Source organism: Eubalaena glacialis, chromosome 1 (genome assembly GCF_028564815.1).
Source record: "Eubalaena glacialis isolate mEubGla1 chromosome 1, mEubGla1.1.hap2.+ XY, whole genome shotgun sequence".
Taxonomy (NCBI): domain Eukaryota; kingdom Metazoa; phylum Chordata; class Mammalia; order Artiodactyla; family Balaenidae; genus Eubalaena; species Eubalaena glacialis.
Window position 1 is genome coordinate 235500471 of NC_083716.1, and position 16761 is coordinate 235517231.

General features: G+C 43.3%; 1 non-coding gene across 1 annotated transcript; it reads left to right on the forward strand.

Moving 5' to 3' along the window:
- The first annotated feature begins 16467 nt into the window (after positions 1–16467).
- Positions 16468–16539, forward strand: TRNAA-UGC (transfer RNA alanine (anticodon UGC)). The gene has a single exon. It is a non-coding gene; the product is annotated as a tRNA-Ala (tRNA).
- Positions 16540–16761: the final 222 nt, after the last annotated feature.

Here is a 16761-nt window from a genome sequence, read left to right on the forward strand (position 1 = left end):
TTAATGCCGTGTTGTACGGGATTCCATGCTGGTGGCTCAGGCACTTCTAAAGCGCCCAGGTCGTGGAGATGATGGAGATGGTGGAAGATCCGTTTGCTACTCTGAGGCCCCTCAAAGGGCAGCCTTTCCGTGTCACCCAGTACACAGACCAAAGCAAGGTTTTTAGGTGTGGAATATGCCGCCTCCAGAAACAGAAGAAGCTTTCCACGTGTTGTTCTTTCTTTTTTTAGGAAAGGATGCAAGATGTAGTCAACCGTCTTCTACTTTGGAGGGAATTCCAAATGTGCCCCCAACAACTGAATCCCTAAAACCTATACTGAAGTCACAGGCCCCTGAATCTCCCTAGTATTTACCTGCCACCCCTGTAGCACATGCGTCTCACTTACCAAGGCCTCCAGCATCTTGTTCGTCATTACATGTCATCCATGTCATGGATTCATGTGATGTTCTGCAGGATGTCCAAATGGTCCAAAGCCCTTTTTAACCCATATTATGATAGAGGTCAGGAGAGTTAATACAACTCATGGGAAAAACTATGAATGCATGTCGTTGTCCGTAACAGGTGAATATGAATGGTTTCTGTCGCTCTTTCCTGACTGAGATAGAAAAGAATACATTACCAAATCAATGATTGTATAACATGTCCCAAGGCTGTATGAACATATGCTAGCAACGATACCTCGTCCAATGCAGCAGCTGCAATGGGGCTACCACTTGGATGAAGTTGGAGTAGTCTAGAGTTACTCTCCAGATCCATCTTGTTTCTGCAGGAGCCAGACTGGTAAATTAAATGAAATTATGATCAGCACCACCCCTCTGCATTATAGGTCTTTGATGATGCATTAATAGCACCTACTCCTCCTTCCCTCACAGTCTGTGATATTATTTTATTTGTTACCTTGGGGTTGGGGTGGGGGAGGAGGTAGATTCAGGGGCTTCCGCTTAACCATCCCCACTATGGTAGCTCTCATTCTGGGATCCAATGAAACAATATGGAGGTTCTTCCAACTATGAAATACGTCAATCGCAAGATTCACCAAACTACCTGATACATTCTAAGGTAGAATTTTTTGTTTTTTTATTGAAGTATAGTTGATTTACAACATTGTGTTAATTTCTACTGTACAGCAAAGTGATTCAATTATACATATATATGCATTCTTTTTTATATTCTTTTCCATTATGGTTTATCACAGGATAGTGAATATAGTTCCCTGTGCTATACAGTAGGACCTTGTTATTTATCCATCCTGTATATACTAGTTTGCATCTGCTAACCCCAAGCTCCCACTCCATCCCTCCCCGCCTTCTCTTCCCCCTTGGCAACCACAAGTCTGTTCTCTATGTTTGTGAGCCTATTTCTCTTTCCTAGATAAGTTCATTTGTGTTATACTTTAGATTCCACATATAAGTGGGACATTATGGTATTTGTCTTTCTCTTTCTGACTTACTTCACTTAGTATGATAATATCTAGGTCCATCCATGCTGCTGCAAATGACATTATTTCATTCTTTTTTATGGCTGAGTAGTATTCCATTGTATATATGTACCACATCTTCTTGATTAAGGCAGACTTTGACTGGATTTGGGCAAGAGTCTGTGACTTTTCCTTGGAATGACCACCCTCGGCCTCCTGCTCATTCATTCTTGCTTCCTTTTGATTTTATAAATGAAACATACCACTGTTGGAGACCCATCCATTTTTCCCCTGGGATACCATGTTTTATTAAATATATTCACAGCTCTTTGCAGGTCATGCCCCTTGCTACCACTCCAACTTTGCTGGATGTTTTGATAATTACGACCATCTGGTTTCTGGTGGTCAGGTGCTGGCCCATGGTTTCTATTGCCTTAGGGCCTCCAATATCCATAAAAATCACTATCAGTGGGCCAAGTTCTGAGACAGCCTCTCCTACTCTCAGCCCTGGACTAGGGTGGCTCCAAGGAGGAACAAATGGCCCACATGGAACAATGCAGATGTGCCTGAATTGTCATGGCAGATGGTAGAAGAAGGGTTTGGAAGGCTCAAGAGAGAGGGCATGCTGGGATGGGGGTGGGGGAACAAAGTGGGAGAGCCTCCCTTGAACTTCTTAGTGATGCTGGTGGTCGGTCCTCTCACCAGCACAGTCCTGATGGCCTTGGTGAACAGCGCATCCCCAGCCCTTCCAGTGGAACATGGAACTTGAAACTCCAGAGTTTTCTGGCCTCTGCCAACCCTCAGGGAGCTCTGGAGTGAGAACTGCCCATCAGAAGAGTCCTATATTGAGCAGGAATTACCAGGTGCTAATATTCTTGCTCTATCATTGGCGAGGGGCCACCCAAGAAGACAAGTGGTCTTGTCTCCAACACTGAGGCAGGTCCCAAGGACACAGCTAACTGCACTGCTTGCAGCTGAATGGCAAGGTTTTTTTCTTGAAGAAAGATTAAAGCAACATACCTCCAGGGCTACTGCATCTCTCGTGCAATTACAGGTATTTTCATAATTATCTGTATTTTTCTTATGTTTTTCATATGTTTTCAAATAGCTGTATTACTTTCATATTCACTAAAAAAAGTATTTTATAAAAATCAATTGACCAGTTTGTCACTTTTCCCATGATACTGTGTAGTCATTGGTGACCTTGGAAGAGGTAAAGTCACAAGAATGGAAAGCAGATGAAAGGAAATCAGGGAGTAGCTGGGTATCAATTCCCTGATCGGCAACATGGCTATTAAATTACTTCCTCATGGAGTTTTTATGAGACACCCTGCATCGTCTTCCAGCGCCATGACTGACACATGGTAGGTTTGCGGTGTGCGGGCCTGGCACTCCAGCATCAGAACAGGAGGAGATGGAGGCATTGGTGAGGGTCATCTACCATAACAAGAGGCAAAGCTCAAAGAGAGGGCACACGAATGGAGCTGAGTTCATGAGGAACTGAGGTTAGATGAGGGATGGTTTCTGCAGGAGACTCTGGAAAGATGGAAACAATACGAGCTGTTGAAAATAATCACTATTACCATGAAACCAAATTTTTCCACTTCCCCTCACCTTTCTGGAAGGCTTGTCTACATGACATTGGGCTGGTGAAGCCACTTAAATTTTCATTAATATCCATCCTGCTTTCCCTGGGAAGGGGGCATTACCCATTACTGTCAATACCTTGGTTCTATAAACAGGCAAACCAAGGGAGAAATGCCAAATTATTTGCTTAAGAATGCATGTTAGATAAATCCCTGTGTTTCTTCTATAGCAAAACGGAAATAATACTAGTCTGTCTTGGGTACCTGCATGAAGAATGGAAGCTGTGTTTCCTTTTTGCCTTTGTAACCAGGAATGTTAATGCCAAATTCAGCACCCAGTTCTAGAAAATGATTCATCTGAGATCCTTTTCTTTGTGGTAGATAAATTTTCTGATTTATTTCTAGGTATTTTGTCTTGCTTTATGAGTTTTTACTCTTAAGATGCCTTAAATCTAATGAAAGTAGAAGTGTAATTCCCAAGTTAAAAAACAAAAATCTGTCATGTGGAGTCAATAAGAAGATTAAGGAGTTAATATTTACACAGATCTTTGAGAACATTGGTGAACCATATTTTTTTAATACAAAGTCATAACCAGAAATATTATAATAACCTCTTCCATTCTGGAAGCTGGAAAGCTCTTATTTACTAATTAATCCCCAGTTAAGGAGTGCATGGCTTACAGCCGTCACATTTCTCTGAAGCAAATTAAGTTTCTTTGGGAACGTACGACAGGTTCTTTACAAAGCACAATAATGAGGGAAGAGCAGTCTGGAACATTGGAGATTTCATTCCTCATCCGGGCTTTGCTATCACCTACCCACAGGACCATTACCAAAACTCTCCTCTCCCTGGGCTTCAGTCTTTCCATGTATGAGTCAGTTGGGTGGTAGATCTTAACCAGTTTGGGGTTGCAAGTCCTGGAGCTACCTGATGAAAGCCATGGACCTTCTCCCAAGAAGTAGTTAATAAAAAACATTTATATACAGTTTCAGGGGGGGTTGTGGAACAAGGGAAATCCACTCCAGCATCCTTGCTAAAGAACCCATATGACCTCTTAGGTCTCTCCAGCTCTTAAATTTTATATTTCCAAGATGAAGTTGTCTCTTTGGAGGAGGGAAAAAAAATGAGGATGTACTGAGCTGCCAGCTTCCCCTGAAGATTAGGCGTGATAAGATTACACCTCTCCTTGGTCTCATTCAGATAACCTTGTGGGAACTTCCCTGGTGGCACAGTGGTTAAGAATCCACCTGCCAATGCAGGAGACATGGGTTCTAGCCCTGGTCTAGGAAGATCCCACATGCTGCGGAGCAACTAAGCCCACGTACCACAACTACTGAGCCTGTGTGCTGCAACTACTGAAGCCCGCGCGTCTAGAGCCCGTGCTCCGCAACAAGAGAAGTCACCGCAATGAGAAGCCCGCGCACTGCATCGAAGAGTAGCCCCCGCTCGCCGCGACTAGAGAAAGCCTGTGTGCAGCAACAAAGACCCAACGCAGCCAAAAAATAAATTAAAATAAATAAATAAATAAAAATTAAAAATTTTAAAAGATCATCAACCTCTAGTTCTACTATTGAGTCATTAACTCCATGAACCCAAATGACACTCATTGGAGAAGTTTTAGCCAATTGTTTTACGTTCATTCTTTATGTATTACCATGTGATTCCTTTTATGAAGATCACACAAGGACACCTTGATTCACGAAGGGAATGTGTCTAATCAGACACTCTTCTACCAAAAGAGAAACATTGGAGAGCTGTGCTTTGGGCTGAGGCTCCCCACATTGGCTAGACTCCTGAGATTCGTTCTCCCAACGTACTTTTTAGGCAAGATGGCCAACCCATTCCTGGCCTTCTGCACCCTCTGTGACATCCCGTCTCTAAGTTTTCTGTCCCACCGTCAGTGATGCAGAGACCTGTGCCTCTGCCATGTGCCCTGACTAAGCAGTGTCCCCTTCCTTTGTGCTGGGCTTATGCCCTAGACAGACCTGACCCTGAATCTCTTGTGGTTTCAACGGTGAGAATTCTTGGGGTTGCAAATAACAGAAACCCGACTCAAAGTCATAGAAGCAAAAAAGGGGGATGTACGTTTTAAATCCTGGGGTTTCTTAAGAACTCAGTAGTAAAAATCCATCCAGACTTCAGGGAAAAAGTGAATCTCGGGGGAATGTCGGAGTGTCTCTCCATCTCTCATCTCCCTCCCCAGCCCACCTCACTTCTCTAGTCCACATGGCAGGAGCCACAGCGGCAGGTCTCAACTTCAGGCACCTGAAGAAGACTGGTTTCTTTTCTTCTGTTCCAAATCCAAACCCCACAAAGCACTTTTCCCAAGTTGAGTCAGTTGTCCACTGAAGCCAGCAGGTGGGGCCATGCAGGACTATCATGACAGCTCCCACGGAGAGCAAGAAACAGAATAAAAGACAGATGAGCGAAGTTCCCCAGAATGGGTGGGGATTGTGCTGGGTGGAAAGAACTCCTCTCTCGGGACTTCCCTGGTGGCGCAGTGGTTAAGACTCCGTGCTCCCCATGCAGGGGGCCCGTATTCCATCCCTGGTCAGGAAACTAGATCCCACATGCATGCTGCAACTAAGAGTTCACATGCCACAACTAAGAAGCCCACGTGCCACAACTGAGGAGCTGGTGAGCCACAACTTAGGAGCCTGCCTGCTGCAACTAAGACCCAGTGCAACAAAATAAATACATAAATATTAAAAAAAAAAAAACTCCTCTCTCCTTTCCTCCTCCTCCTCAGGTCCTACAATCACCAACCTGAGTTCCTCCAACCCCTTCTTTATGAATAGTTATGTTTATATAACTATCTTAAAAGAGGCTTCATTCACCCCAAACTTCTCTTATTAGGGCATCCCTATGTAGACCATGTAATAGGCACTCCCTGGAAAACAGAGGTTTAAATACCTCTTGAAAATAATACCTTTGCCTGTGGTGACAACCAGATGGCCCCAAGGAATGAGCTCTGCCATCTGGGCTCACTCGTCTTCCCCCAGCTCATTGGTCTCACCGGAAGCAGAAATCTGGAAAAGGTCGTGAAGGATGGAACGAAGGAATTCACAAAGTCGGTGAAAAGAACAAACTCAAAGGGTCCACTCCAAAACTGGCAGCAGTAGGGTGTTCTTGACACTTCCTTCACACAGAGCTGATCGTGCAGTTTATACTGTCCCAGCACACACGTGAGCTGATGTCCACTCTGTACCCCGGACCGCCGTCACCCTCTCTTGGTGATCAGCCAAATGGCATTCTCCTAAAAATGGGAGCACATGCTCAATACCACTCTGAACTCTGCTGTAGAAAGTGAAGATGCTTCATACTTAAGGCAGTTTACAATTTCTCTTTTTGACACACTTGGGAACTCCAATCAAGAAAAGTGTCCAGACATAGCCTTCTCCAATCTTACTGGAAAAGACCTTCTAGGGTGGATGTTCTTAATCTGGCATATTTGACCCCCAGGGGACCTCTGGATGGTGATGGGGGAACCAAGATGCTACTAATGTTATGTATGAAAATGGATGTGTATTTCTCTATGATGCTCTCAGCTTTCCTCAGATTCTCAAGGTGATCTGTAAGCCAAGAAAGATCTCAAATGGCTATTTTCTGGAAAGAGCGAAAACTGATCCTACCTTGGCTTTCTTCAGATTTCACCCCATCCACAGATACTTCATTCTGCAGGCCAGGACCAGAGGCAGGGGGCTCACTGAGAACCCAAGCTATCAGGCAAGCCTCTGGAGGAGACAAGGGCCAACCCAGATACATCACATCTTGAAGAATTGTGAAAGGTGGACCAGGAGCCCAAGAAACTTTGGAACCTTGTCCAGTCTGCATCTTCTCTCCCCTAGTGTTCCTATTAACTCCCTCAGATGCAACCACAGCTTCTAGAGGGATGGATCCGAAGTCTGGACCCCCACCCTTCATACGGCCTGACCTGCATTTGAACTTGTGCACTTCCCTCAAACTCGGTGTGTTAGGTAGAGCGGGAAACACCCAAGCCTGTCCCATTGGAAGCCTGACTGTATCACTCGGTAAATAATAAGCCTGGGCTAGCCCCAAATCTTTCTTCAACTGTAACACGAGAGCAAGACTGACCACAAGGAGACAGACTCACAATGAAATAATACAAGTGGAAGGAAACAAGGGGCTAAAGTGGAGGATCCTAGGAAGTAGCTCCAGGGGAACCCCAGCTGGGGAGTCTCTCCAAGGGCACGGGATTGAGGCTGAGATCTGAGGGACGGAGAGAGGCAGCCGCTGGGAGAGAAAGTGAAGAACATTCCAGAGTAAAAGGCATGGACCATCCGAGCAGCGAGAAGAAATAAGCACGTGTAAGGAACTGAGAAAACGAAGTGTTATGAGATGAAGTAGGAGGATAGGAGGGGACATCACGCCGGGATTCAGCCAGGCACAGAGAGACAGCCCTCGGGAAGGCCAGTGACATGGGAAGATGTCCATTTTCAGTCCCCTCTGGCAGCCGGGCTGGGTGGGAAATGATTGGAATAGGCAAGCGTGGCAGCAGGGAGACGGGTTACAGGCTGGTGCTGGGGTCCAGGTGGCAAACAGGGACAGCTGGGGCCAGTCCAGGGTGAAGACAGGCAGAAACCTCACTTCCCATCCCCTGTCCTCCCCTGCATCCCATCACTCTTCCTTTGACACCTTCTCCCCAGGCCCACACCTGCCAACCTGCTCCAGAAAGGACAGGGAGAGAGAGAGGGAGGGAGAGAGAGAGAGAGAGAGAGAGGGAGGGAGGGAGGGAGGGAGAGAGGGAGGGAGGGAGAAAGAGGGAGACACTTTGGGGAACAGAATCCGATTCTCGAAGAAATCGATGCCACCATGCCAGGCTTTCTCACACCTGCTGCCATGAGCATCTAACTACAGGGCAGGGCCAAAATCCTTTGCCCAAAGATGACCCCAGCAGAGCACTCTTCCAAACCTTCAGTGAATCTCAATCTCTCTCTCCCTCTCAATTTTCTGGTGAAACCAATGAACATATATTTGAGGACAAATTGGAGAGCTTTCAAGAGCATATTTTAATTGTGTCTAATTATCCCTGGGAGGTGTCATTTGTTAGTGATAATTGATAAAGCGGGATACATGTGCAAGAGAGACAGTGTTTTCAAAAGATGTTTTATGCATTAAAAATCAACTTTAAAATAGATCAATTTAAGGAAGTTCTCCCAGGCGATACTTACATACAGTATCTTTTATCCATGGCTCATTTGATATCAACAGCATCACTGTCATCACCAGGGATTTCGTAGGAGAAGTGAGGAGGATATCTTTCCTTCTCTTTAATTGTTTTCTTCCAGCCTGAAGCACTGAGATATTATATCGCAGACCAAAAATGAACAGAACTATGTGCTCATTCCTAGTGTGGAAACTTGCTAATAAAAGAGGAATCTCTGGGACTTCCCTGGTGGCGCAGTGGTTAAGAATCCGCCTGCCAATGCAGGGGACACGGGTTCGATCCCTGGCCTGGGAAGATCCCACATGCCGCGGAGCAACTAAGCCTGTGCGCCACAACTACTGAGCCTAAGCCCTAGAGCCCATGAGGCGCAACTACTGAAGCCCGCACACCTAGAGCCCATGCTCCACAGCAAGAGAAGCCACCGCAGTGAGAAGCCCGCGCACCGCAACGAAGAGTAGCTCCCGCTTGCTGCAACTAGAGAAAGCCCGCATGCAGCAACGAAGACCTAATGCAGCCAAAAGTAAATAAATAAATAAATTTATTTTTAAAAAAAAAGAGAGAGAGAAAGCTCTCAGCTCTGCAGTAGGAAACAACAGAAGGAAACATCAGTTTTGTTAGCCGAGGCCATCTTTCCTTGGCCCAGAACTATGAAGCTTTAAAACATTTTACGTCCAATGGAAAATTCTTTTAGCTTTCAAAAGAAACACGTAATCCTCTGACCTGTCAATTTAGCACAATGGATAAATACTGTCTTGTAGTGCAAGTACTGTATGTTCATTTCATCAAAAACTTAGGCTCAAACAAAATGCCATGCTCTTTAATTACAAAATTTTTCTGGAGACGCTCCAAAAATAATTTCTCAAATTATCCTAAATTTAGGTATTTTTAAAATACTATCTCCTAACCCAGTTTTCCCCCTCACTCCACATTTTCCTGGAGTTCTAGCAAAACACCAATTTAGAAAATTAGTCAACTAATTTAAATATAATTAGCCAACTAAGTTAACTGTAACCCTATAGTAAATTAGGTTGAACGTGAAGTTTTCCAGAGTTTGTACTTCCTGTCTTCTTGGGTACAAAGGCCCACTCTCACGTGCACGTGGGCATTTCTCTTTAACTCTGTCAGATGTCCTGCCAAACACTGGGCTCTGTCCATTACTCAAAAATTAACTTTGGCTTCTATTAAAGAAAGCAGAAGGAATTCATGAAGAGTGACTGTATGATTACCAAACTCAAGTGAAGTTTATGTTAGCAAAGCAAAGCTCCATCACCTCTGTCAGGGTGTGCTGACCAAGGCAGAGATGGCTGGGACTCTGTAAACTCCAAGAGCAAATGCAGAGCAATCTCCATGATAACCTCTCCCTTTAGCCTGGTGAAGGCTGTCCCTACAGCTGTGGACTTCTGCATTGTTGCCTTTGCTGGTCAGTGACAGCCATCTTTCCAAGGCTCAACATCTGTCTTCCCTTGGTTTTCAGAGCTGCCAAGGGTCGTGCAGGACCGCTGTGAGGTCTCGCTACCAAACTCAGGTGTCAGCTGCTCACCACTTGAAAGCCAGTATTCGAGAGACAAGTATTAGAAGGAAAGGAAAGATTGCTTTATCCAGGAGGCCAGCAACCTGGGGAGAAGGCAGACTCAGGTCCAGAAGCCAACTCCCCACTGCCAATCAGGGGGCAAGAGCTTCTAAAGGGGAGTTTCAGGTGTATATAGGGAGGGGGCTACATGCAGAACAGCCCAGTTAGCTCAGACAATCATCTTGAAATTGGTCATGTGGTGGTCCGATCAGAGTCATCTTGACTGTTTTAAGTACAGTTAATCTTCGGCTCCAGAGCTGGTTTGTTCCCACTTCTTTGAGGCCGGTTTTCAGAATTGTGTGAGTTGGAGCAGCTTAGGTCATGGCTACTGTCTGGTCATCATGTAGTTAACTTCTTCTACCTGGTGGAGGTTTCAGTATCTGCAAAGCAGCTCAAAAGATATGGCTCAGAATATTATCTATAGCTCTTGAGGAGGAAATAAATGTCCTTGAATCTGTTTAATGGCTAAACTATTACTATTTTGTCTTGTTTGACTATTTTTCTTTGCTTTTTCATTTTCTCATTTCTCTGATTAAATTTATCCTTTGGCTGAAGTTTTCCTACAGACAAGAGGCAGGCAGAGGACATTGCCGGGGGGGCGGGGAGGGGTGGTGTCTGTCCTGGGAAGGCCTCATAGGGTCCTGCTCGGTCTCAGTCTGGTTGCCTTAGCAGAGGGGTGTGGGTCAGCCACTTCTTTCCTATGGGTCCCATCAGGGCTGGTACCATTCACACTGCTGAAGCTGCTGGCAAGATTCGCCAAGACTGGCTTGAAGCACAGGGCTCCGGGAGAGGAAGATTCCTCTGTGGCCGTGGTGTGCTGGAGCCAGTTTGTAACAGCTCACAAGAGCCAATTAGTAAACCTTCAGGAATTTTGCAAGCCAGTTGTTAAAGCCTTGGTAGCTTGAAATCAGCCACGGTGGGAACATTTACACCACGGAAATGGGCAAATGTTTAAAAATTCAGGCTTTGGGTTTTTTTCCCGTAGAGCTAGTTATTAAATATTTATCCACATACCATGGGGCTGGGTCATCTCTTGGCTGCCAGGAGAACCAGACACATGGTTCCTAATTGCTTTCTGAGGCTGCTGGAGAGCCCAAGAAGATGGAGGTGTGGGAGATCCAATTTCCCAGCGGGTAGTGTGGCTGAAGCCAGAGGTTGTATCAGAGATATTCTTCCACTTAGCCTTGAAAACGGGAGTCACTACTGTTGCCTTTCGCTGACTCAAATTGCATAATAAATGTCTGAGACAGCTCAAAAGACTGCATCTCAGTTTTCTTTCATTTTCAATATCGCTTCTCTGGGAATCTATTTGATGACCTTGAATGAAAAGGTGAGGTTGAATTAAGTGGCTAATAAGACAACTCTGTAGTCCATTTCCTGGGAAAGAGGTGGATTTCTGGGTGAATGTTTAAGTGACATCTACGGTTAATTGCAGGACAGAACGATGGTGAAAACACATTGAAGGTAAATATACCGTCAGGTAGAAATTTCACTGTGGCAGATGCCGTCACTACCCCACCCCACCGCCCACCCCACCGCCCCACCCACCATGCCCTTGAGCCTCATCATTGTAGTGAAGGTCTGCCCACCCCACTTTCAACCCCAGCAGCTGCATCTCCTTGCCGGAGGGCTTTATGCTGGAGAATTAAAGATCCCAGGGAGCAACTCTCAACAAAAGGCAGAGCCAGTGTGAAAATTCCCCAGCGCCTAGTTTGGGAGGAGTCTGATGCCAGTTTGGTGTTTTCACCTAAAGTTCCTCAGCGGTTTAAGGTCCAGTGTCACAGGTGGTGATTGGCTTCATAAGGCATTCTTTGTTGGGTTTCCTCCCTTCCCCATCTCTCTTCTCCATTTTCCACTAGGTTTCCTAGGATTACCTCCCAAGTAACTACTGGCGCTGGAAACTTTGCCCCACCCAGAGCCTGCATCCAGGGAAAATGGACTAAGACGGTCCCTTTCACTGACGCTTCACTCATCCAGGGCCCAATCATACATGCACCCTGGTCTCCAAAAGGAGCCAGGCCTGTGCTGAGACACAGTGACAGCATATTCTAGCCAAAGATGTTCTTCCTGCATCTGATCTAGAGCTGGACACGTGTTACATCATGCTGCTTGTAATTAAACCCAACTGAGGCTCCATCCCATCCTAGAGCCCTCGACCAATGATCTACAGGGATCTGAGGACTGAGTAAAGAATGAGGACTTTTTTTTAAGTTTTATTATGTAAATTTTCAAGCACACACAAGATTAGAGCTAACAATGTAACAAACCCTTTTGTTCTCATCACCTAGCTTCAATAATTATCAACATATGTCTATTCCCCTTTAAAAGCATTTATACCCTCCATTCTCTTTTTGTTAGATTATTTTAAAGTAAATCCAAAGTATCACCTCACTTCATCTGTAAATATTTCAAAGTCTCATAAAAAATAACATATGAGCATTTTCTAAAACATATTACTAACATCACACTAAATAATGAAGGAAAGAAAAATTCCTCCCTAACATCAGGAACAAGACAAGGATGACCCTCTCACCACTTCTATTCAGCATTGTACTGGAGGTTCTAGCCAGGGCAATTAGGCAAGAAAAAGAAATAAAATTTATACTGATTGAAAAAGAAGAAATAAAATTATTTTTTTTTGTAGATGACATGATCTTATATACAGAAAATCCTAAGGAACTTTGAGAACTAATAAATGAGCTCACAAAGTTTCAGGATACAAGATTGATACTAAAAAAAATCAATTATTTTTCTCTACACTAGCAATTCCAAAATGATGTTATGGAAGAAATCCCCTTTACAATAGCATTAAAAAAATAATAAAATGCTCAGGAAAAGAAGTGCAAGACTTGAGTACTGAAAACTATAAAACATCATTGCAAGAAATTAAATAGAAAGACATCCTGTCTTCATGGATTGGAAGACTTAATGCTGTTTAGATGGCAATACGCCCCCAAATGACCTACAGATTCAGTGCAATCCTTATCAAAATCCCAACTTTATTTCTCACAGAAATAAACAAATGGATCCTAAAATTCATAAGGAAATGTAAGGATCCAGAATAGCCAAAACAATTTTTTAAAATAAGGACAAAGTTGGAGGACTCACACATCCCACTCTCGAAACTTACTGCAAAGTGATAGTAATCAAGCTATTATTGGCATAAAGATAGACATAAAGATCAATGGATTAGAAATGAGAATCCAGAAAAGTTTCATACATCTATGGTCCATTGATTTTTGACAAGGGTGCCAAGACAACGCAATAGGTAAAGAGTGGTCTTTTCTACAAATGGTGCTAGGACCACTGGATATCTACATGCAAAGAATGAATTCAGACTCCTATCTCATAACATATACAAAAATGAACTCAAAATGAATCACAGACTTAAATGTAAGAGCTAAAACTATAAAACTCATAGAAGAAAGTATAAGAGTAAATCTGTGTGACTTTCAGTTAGGCTGAGTCTTCTTAGATAGAACACCAAAAGCAAAAGAAACCAAAGAGGAAAAAAACCAGATAAATTGGACTTCATCAAAATTTTAAATTTGCATGCTTCAAAGGACACTCTCAAGAAAGAGAAAAGACAGCCCACAGACTACGAGAAAATATCTGCAAATCAAATACCTAATAAGGGTCTAGTATCCAAAACATATAAAGAACTCTTACAGCTCAATAAAAAGAAAACTCAATTTTTTAAGTGGACAAAGAATTTGAATAGACAATTCTCTGAAGAAGATATACAAATGACCAATAAGCATGAAAAATACCATTAATCATTAAGAAAAAGCATATCAAAAATGAGATACCACTTCACATCCACTAAAGGCTATAATCAAAAAAGACAGATAATAACAACTGTTGGTAAAGACGTGGAGAAATTGAAACCCTCGTACATTGTTGAAAAGAATATAAAATGGTGCAGCTCCTGTGAAAACAGTTGGCAATTTCTCATAAAGTTCAACATAGAGTTATCATTTGATTCAGCAATTCCATTCCTAAGTGTATACCTAAGAGAAATGCAAACATATGTCGACACAAAAACTTGTACACAGATGTTCATAGCAGCATTACTTATAATAGCCACAAAGTAGAAACAACTCAAATGTCCATCAAATAATGAATGGATTAACAAAATGTGCTATATCCATACAATGGAATATTATTCAGTCACAAAAATGAAGTACTGACACATGCTACAGTGTGAGTGAACCTTGTTATGCTAACTGAAAGAAACCAATCACAAAAGACCACATCTTGAATAATTCCATTTGTATGAAAAGTCCAGAATAGGCAAATCTGTAGAAACAGAGAGTTGATTAGTTGGAACTGAGGCGAAATGGGGAGTAACTGACAATGAGGTATGGGGTTTCTTTCATGAGAGAGATTTGTGGCTGGCTTTGAAGATAGAGGGGAGACATCTGAGGAGGGATGGAGGCAGCTTCCAGGAGCAGAAATCGAACATCAAGGAAATGGGAACCTCAGTCCTACAACCGCAAGGAACTAAATTCAGCCAACAACCTGAGTGATCTTAGAGGTGGATTCTTCTCCAGGACCTCCAGAGAGGAACACAGCCCCGGGGGCATCTTGATTCCAGCCTTACAAGACTCTGAGCCGAGGACCCAGCCATGCCTCTCCCAGACCTCTGATCTACAGAACTAATAGAGCTGATAACTGAGTGCTGTTTTAAGCTGTTAGGTCTGTGGTAAGTTCATTGTCATGCAGCAAAAGTCAGCACAGCCTGCTGTTTATGGCGTGGCTTTTCTCTCACTCTTCAACACACGTCCCTGCTCTTTTGTAGCAACACACGTGCCTGCAAACTTGTAGACCAGGAATTTTTACAAACGGTGAAGCAGTTCTGCTCAAAAACATGAGATTTTTGAGGGTTATCTACAACATCTAACACTTTGAAAAGACATAAAAGGACACTAAAGAGAACGAAAATAAAATCTGATTTAAAAAGTAAAAATATAAAAGAAGATGAAAAGTTTTGTCATTAAGTATTAAAGGGCAAGGGAGTAAAATGCAATGTAAATATTTTACTGGCCAGTGTAAAAATAGTTAATCTACCATGTGATAAGAATCAAAAGGAAATCTTCTAAAGATTAATGTAACAAACTAAAAGGCAATTTTTGTCTTCTAGTTTCTTGAGATATAATGGACATGCAACACTGTGTAAGTTTAAGGTGTACCACATAATGATTTGACTTATATAGATCATGAAATGATTACTAAAAGGCAATTTTAAAAGTTAAAAATTATTTTTAAACTTTTTAGAAATTAATTTTTAAAACAAAAATTGATGTTAAAAATTATAAGAGAAAACAAAAGAAATTATTAAAAATTAAAAGTAGAACCATTTTACAGAAAAGAACAGAAATTCTAAAACTTCTTAATTAAAAAAAAATAGAAGTTAAGTGAAATAAGCAGGACCATATAATCAAAATCATTAAATTTCAATGAAATAATACAACACACCCCAGAAGCAATTTAAGACTAAGGTCATTGAAACCTGAGATTCCAAGAAAGTAAGGGAAACAGATGAAGTTTTGAGGAAAGGTGGGTGCCTTACAGGGTGTGCCAGCCCTCAGCCTCAGGGGCTAGTGGCTAGTGAGGACCAGAAAGACACTGTCTCCCAAATCCCTGGCCCTTCACTTTCTGGTGGATCACTACCCACTGGTGCAGACTTATGTCCAGGGAGCCAGTGCCTTAAAGAGCCTTCCAAATATGTATTTGTATAAAGATTCACTTTGCTGTACACTTGAAACTAACACAACATTGTAAATCAATTATACCCCAGTAAAAATTAAAAAAAAAAAAGAAACCTACCTCTTAGTACCTGGACATAGGAAGCAATTAATAGGAATACGCCGAGTTTCACGAGAGAAAATGTCTCATTAGTTGATAACCGAGAGGCCTCAATGAAATGGAGATGCAGAAATACTGCTGGTTGCAGGTCATTGTAAGCTTCTTGTGTTATTCCTTCTCTTTGGTTACAATACATAAAATAGTTCATGGATTAATCTGAGCTAACATTAGAAAACAAATATTCTCTAAGCATAATCTACCACCTCATCTCTCTGTTCATCTGTTGGCTTCTATTATTTTGTATCTTCTATGCAAAGAATTTTGCTTACTTGGAAGTAAAGTGTTTGAAATATCACAAACAAATTCAAAAAAAAAAAAAAAGAGCCCTCTAAGCTTTCAGAAGTGCAGCTTTTTCCCAGGCTACACTCACGCCAGCCTCCACCCATAGTCCAGGGGTTCTGTCTTCTGCTGGAGGTGGGGGAGCTGTCCAGTCCCCCCAGCACCAAGGAGTTGGCACATCTGTGCCCTGCACGGAGGAGTGGTTCCCCCCAGGGCATGGGGAGGACCCAGGAGTCCCACCGTCCTCTTGTAGCTGCCCTCAGCCCAACTCCATGTCTCTTAAGGCACCTACCAGGTGCAGTCTGCCCTACACACTGCCTGCCCAGGCATCACAATTCTCCTGTAGGAACTGGGATCCCTTGGACACAAAACTGTTGTCAACCACAGCCTAACCCTGACCCCCAGGAGACTCAGCCCACGCCCTCCATAGACAGCTGTGGAGAAGAGACATAAGGTGGCCCAGAAACCTCCAAATGAGCAAAACTTGATTAGTCTCCATGAGGTAGGACAGGACAATGCACGTCCACAAGCCTTTAGTTCATGGTGGCTAGTTAGGAGGGGGTGTAGCTCAGTGATAGAGCACATGCTTTGCATGTATGAGGCCCTGGGTTCAATCCCCAGCACCTCCAGGTATTGGCTCTATTTTTCTCTAGTGGAATAATGATGGAATACTGTTCAAACATTGTGGCTAAAGCAGTCACTATGGGGGCCTAAAACACCTGAGAGTGAGCAGAGATGCTCATTTCCTCTCCACCCAGATGCCCGGGTCCTAAGCTTCGCTGGGGGTCCACTGTGCTTGCTCACCACCTGCCTATCATGGAGGGGTGCCTGGAAAGTGCCCCTCTCCTCCT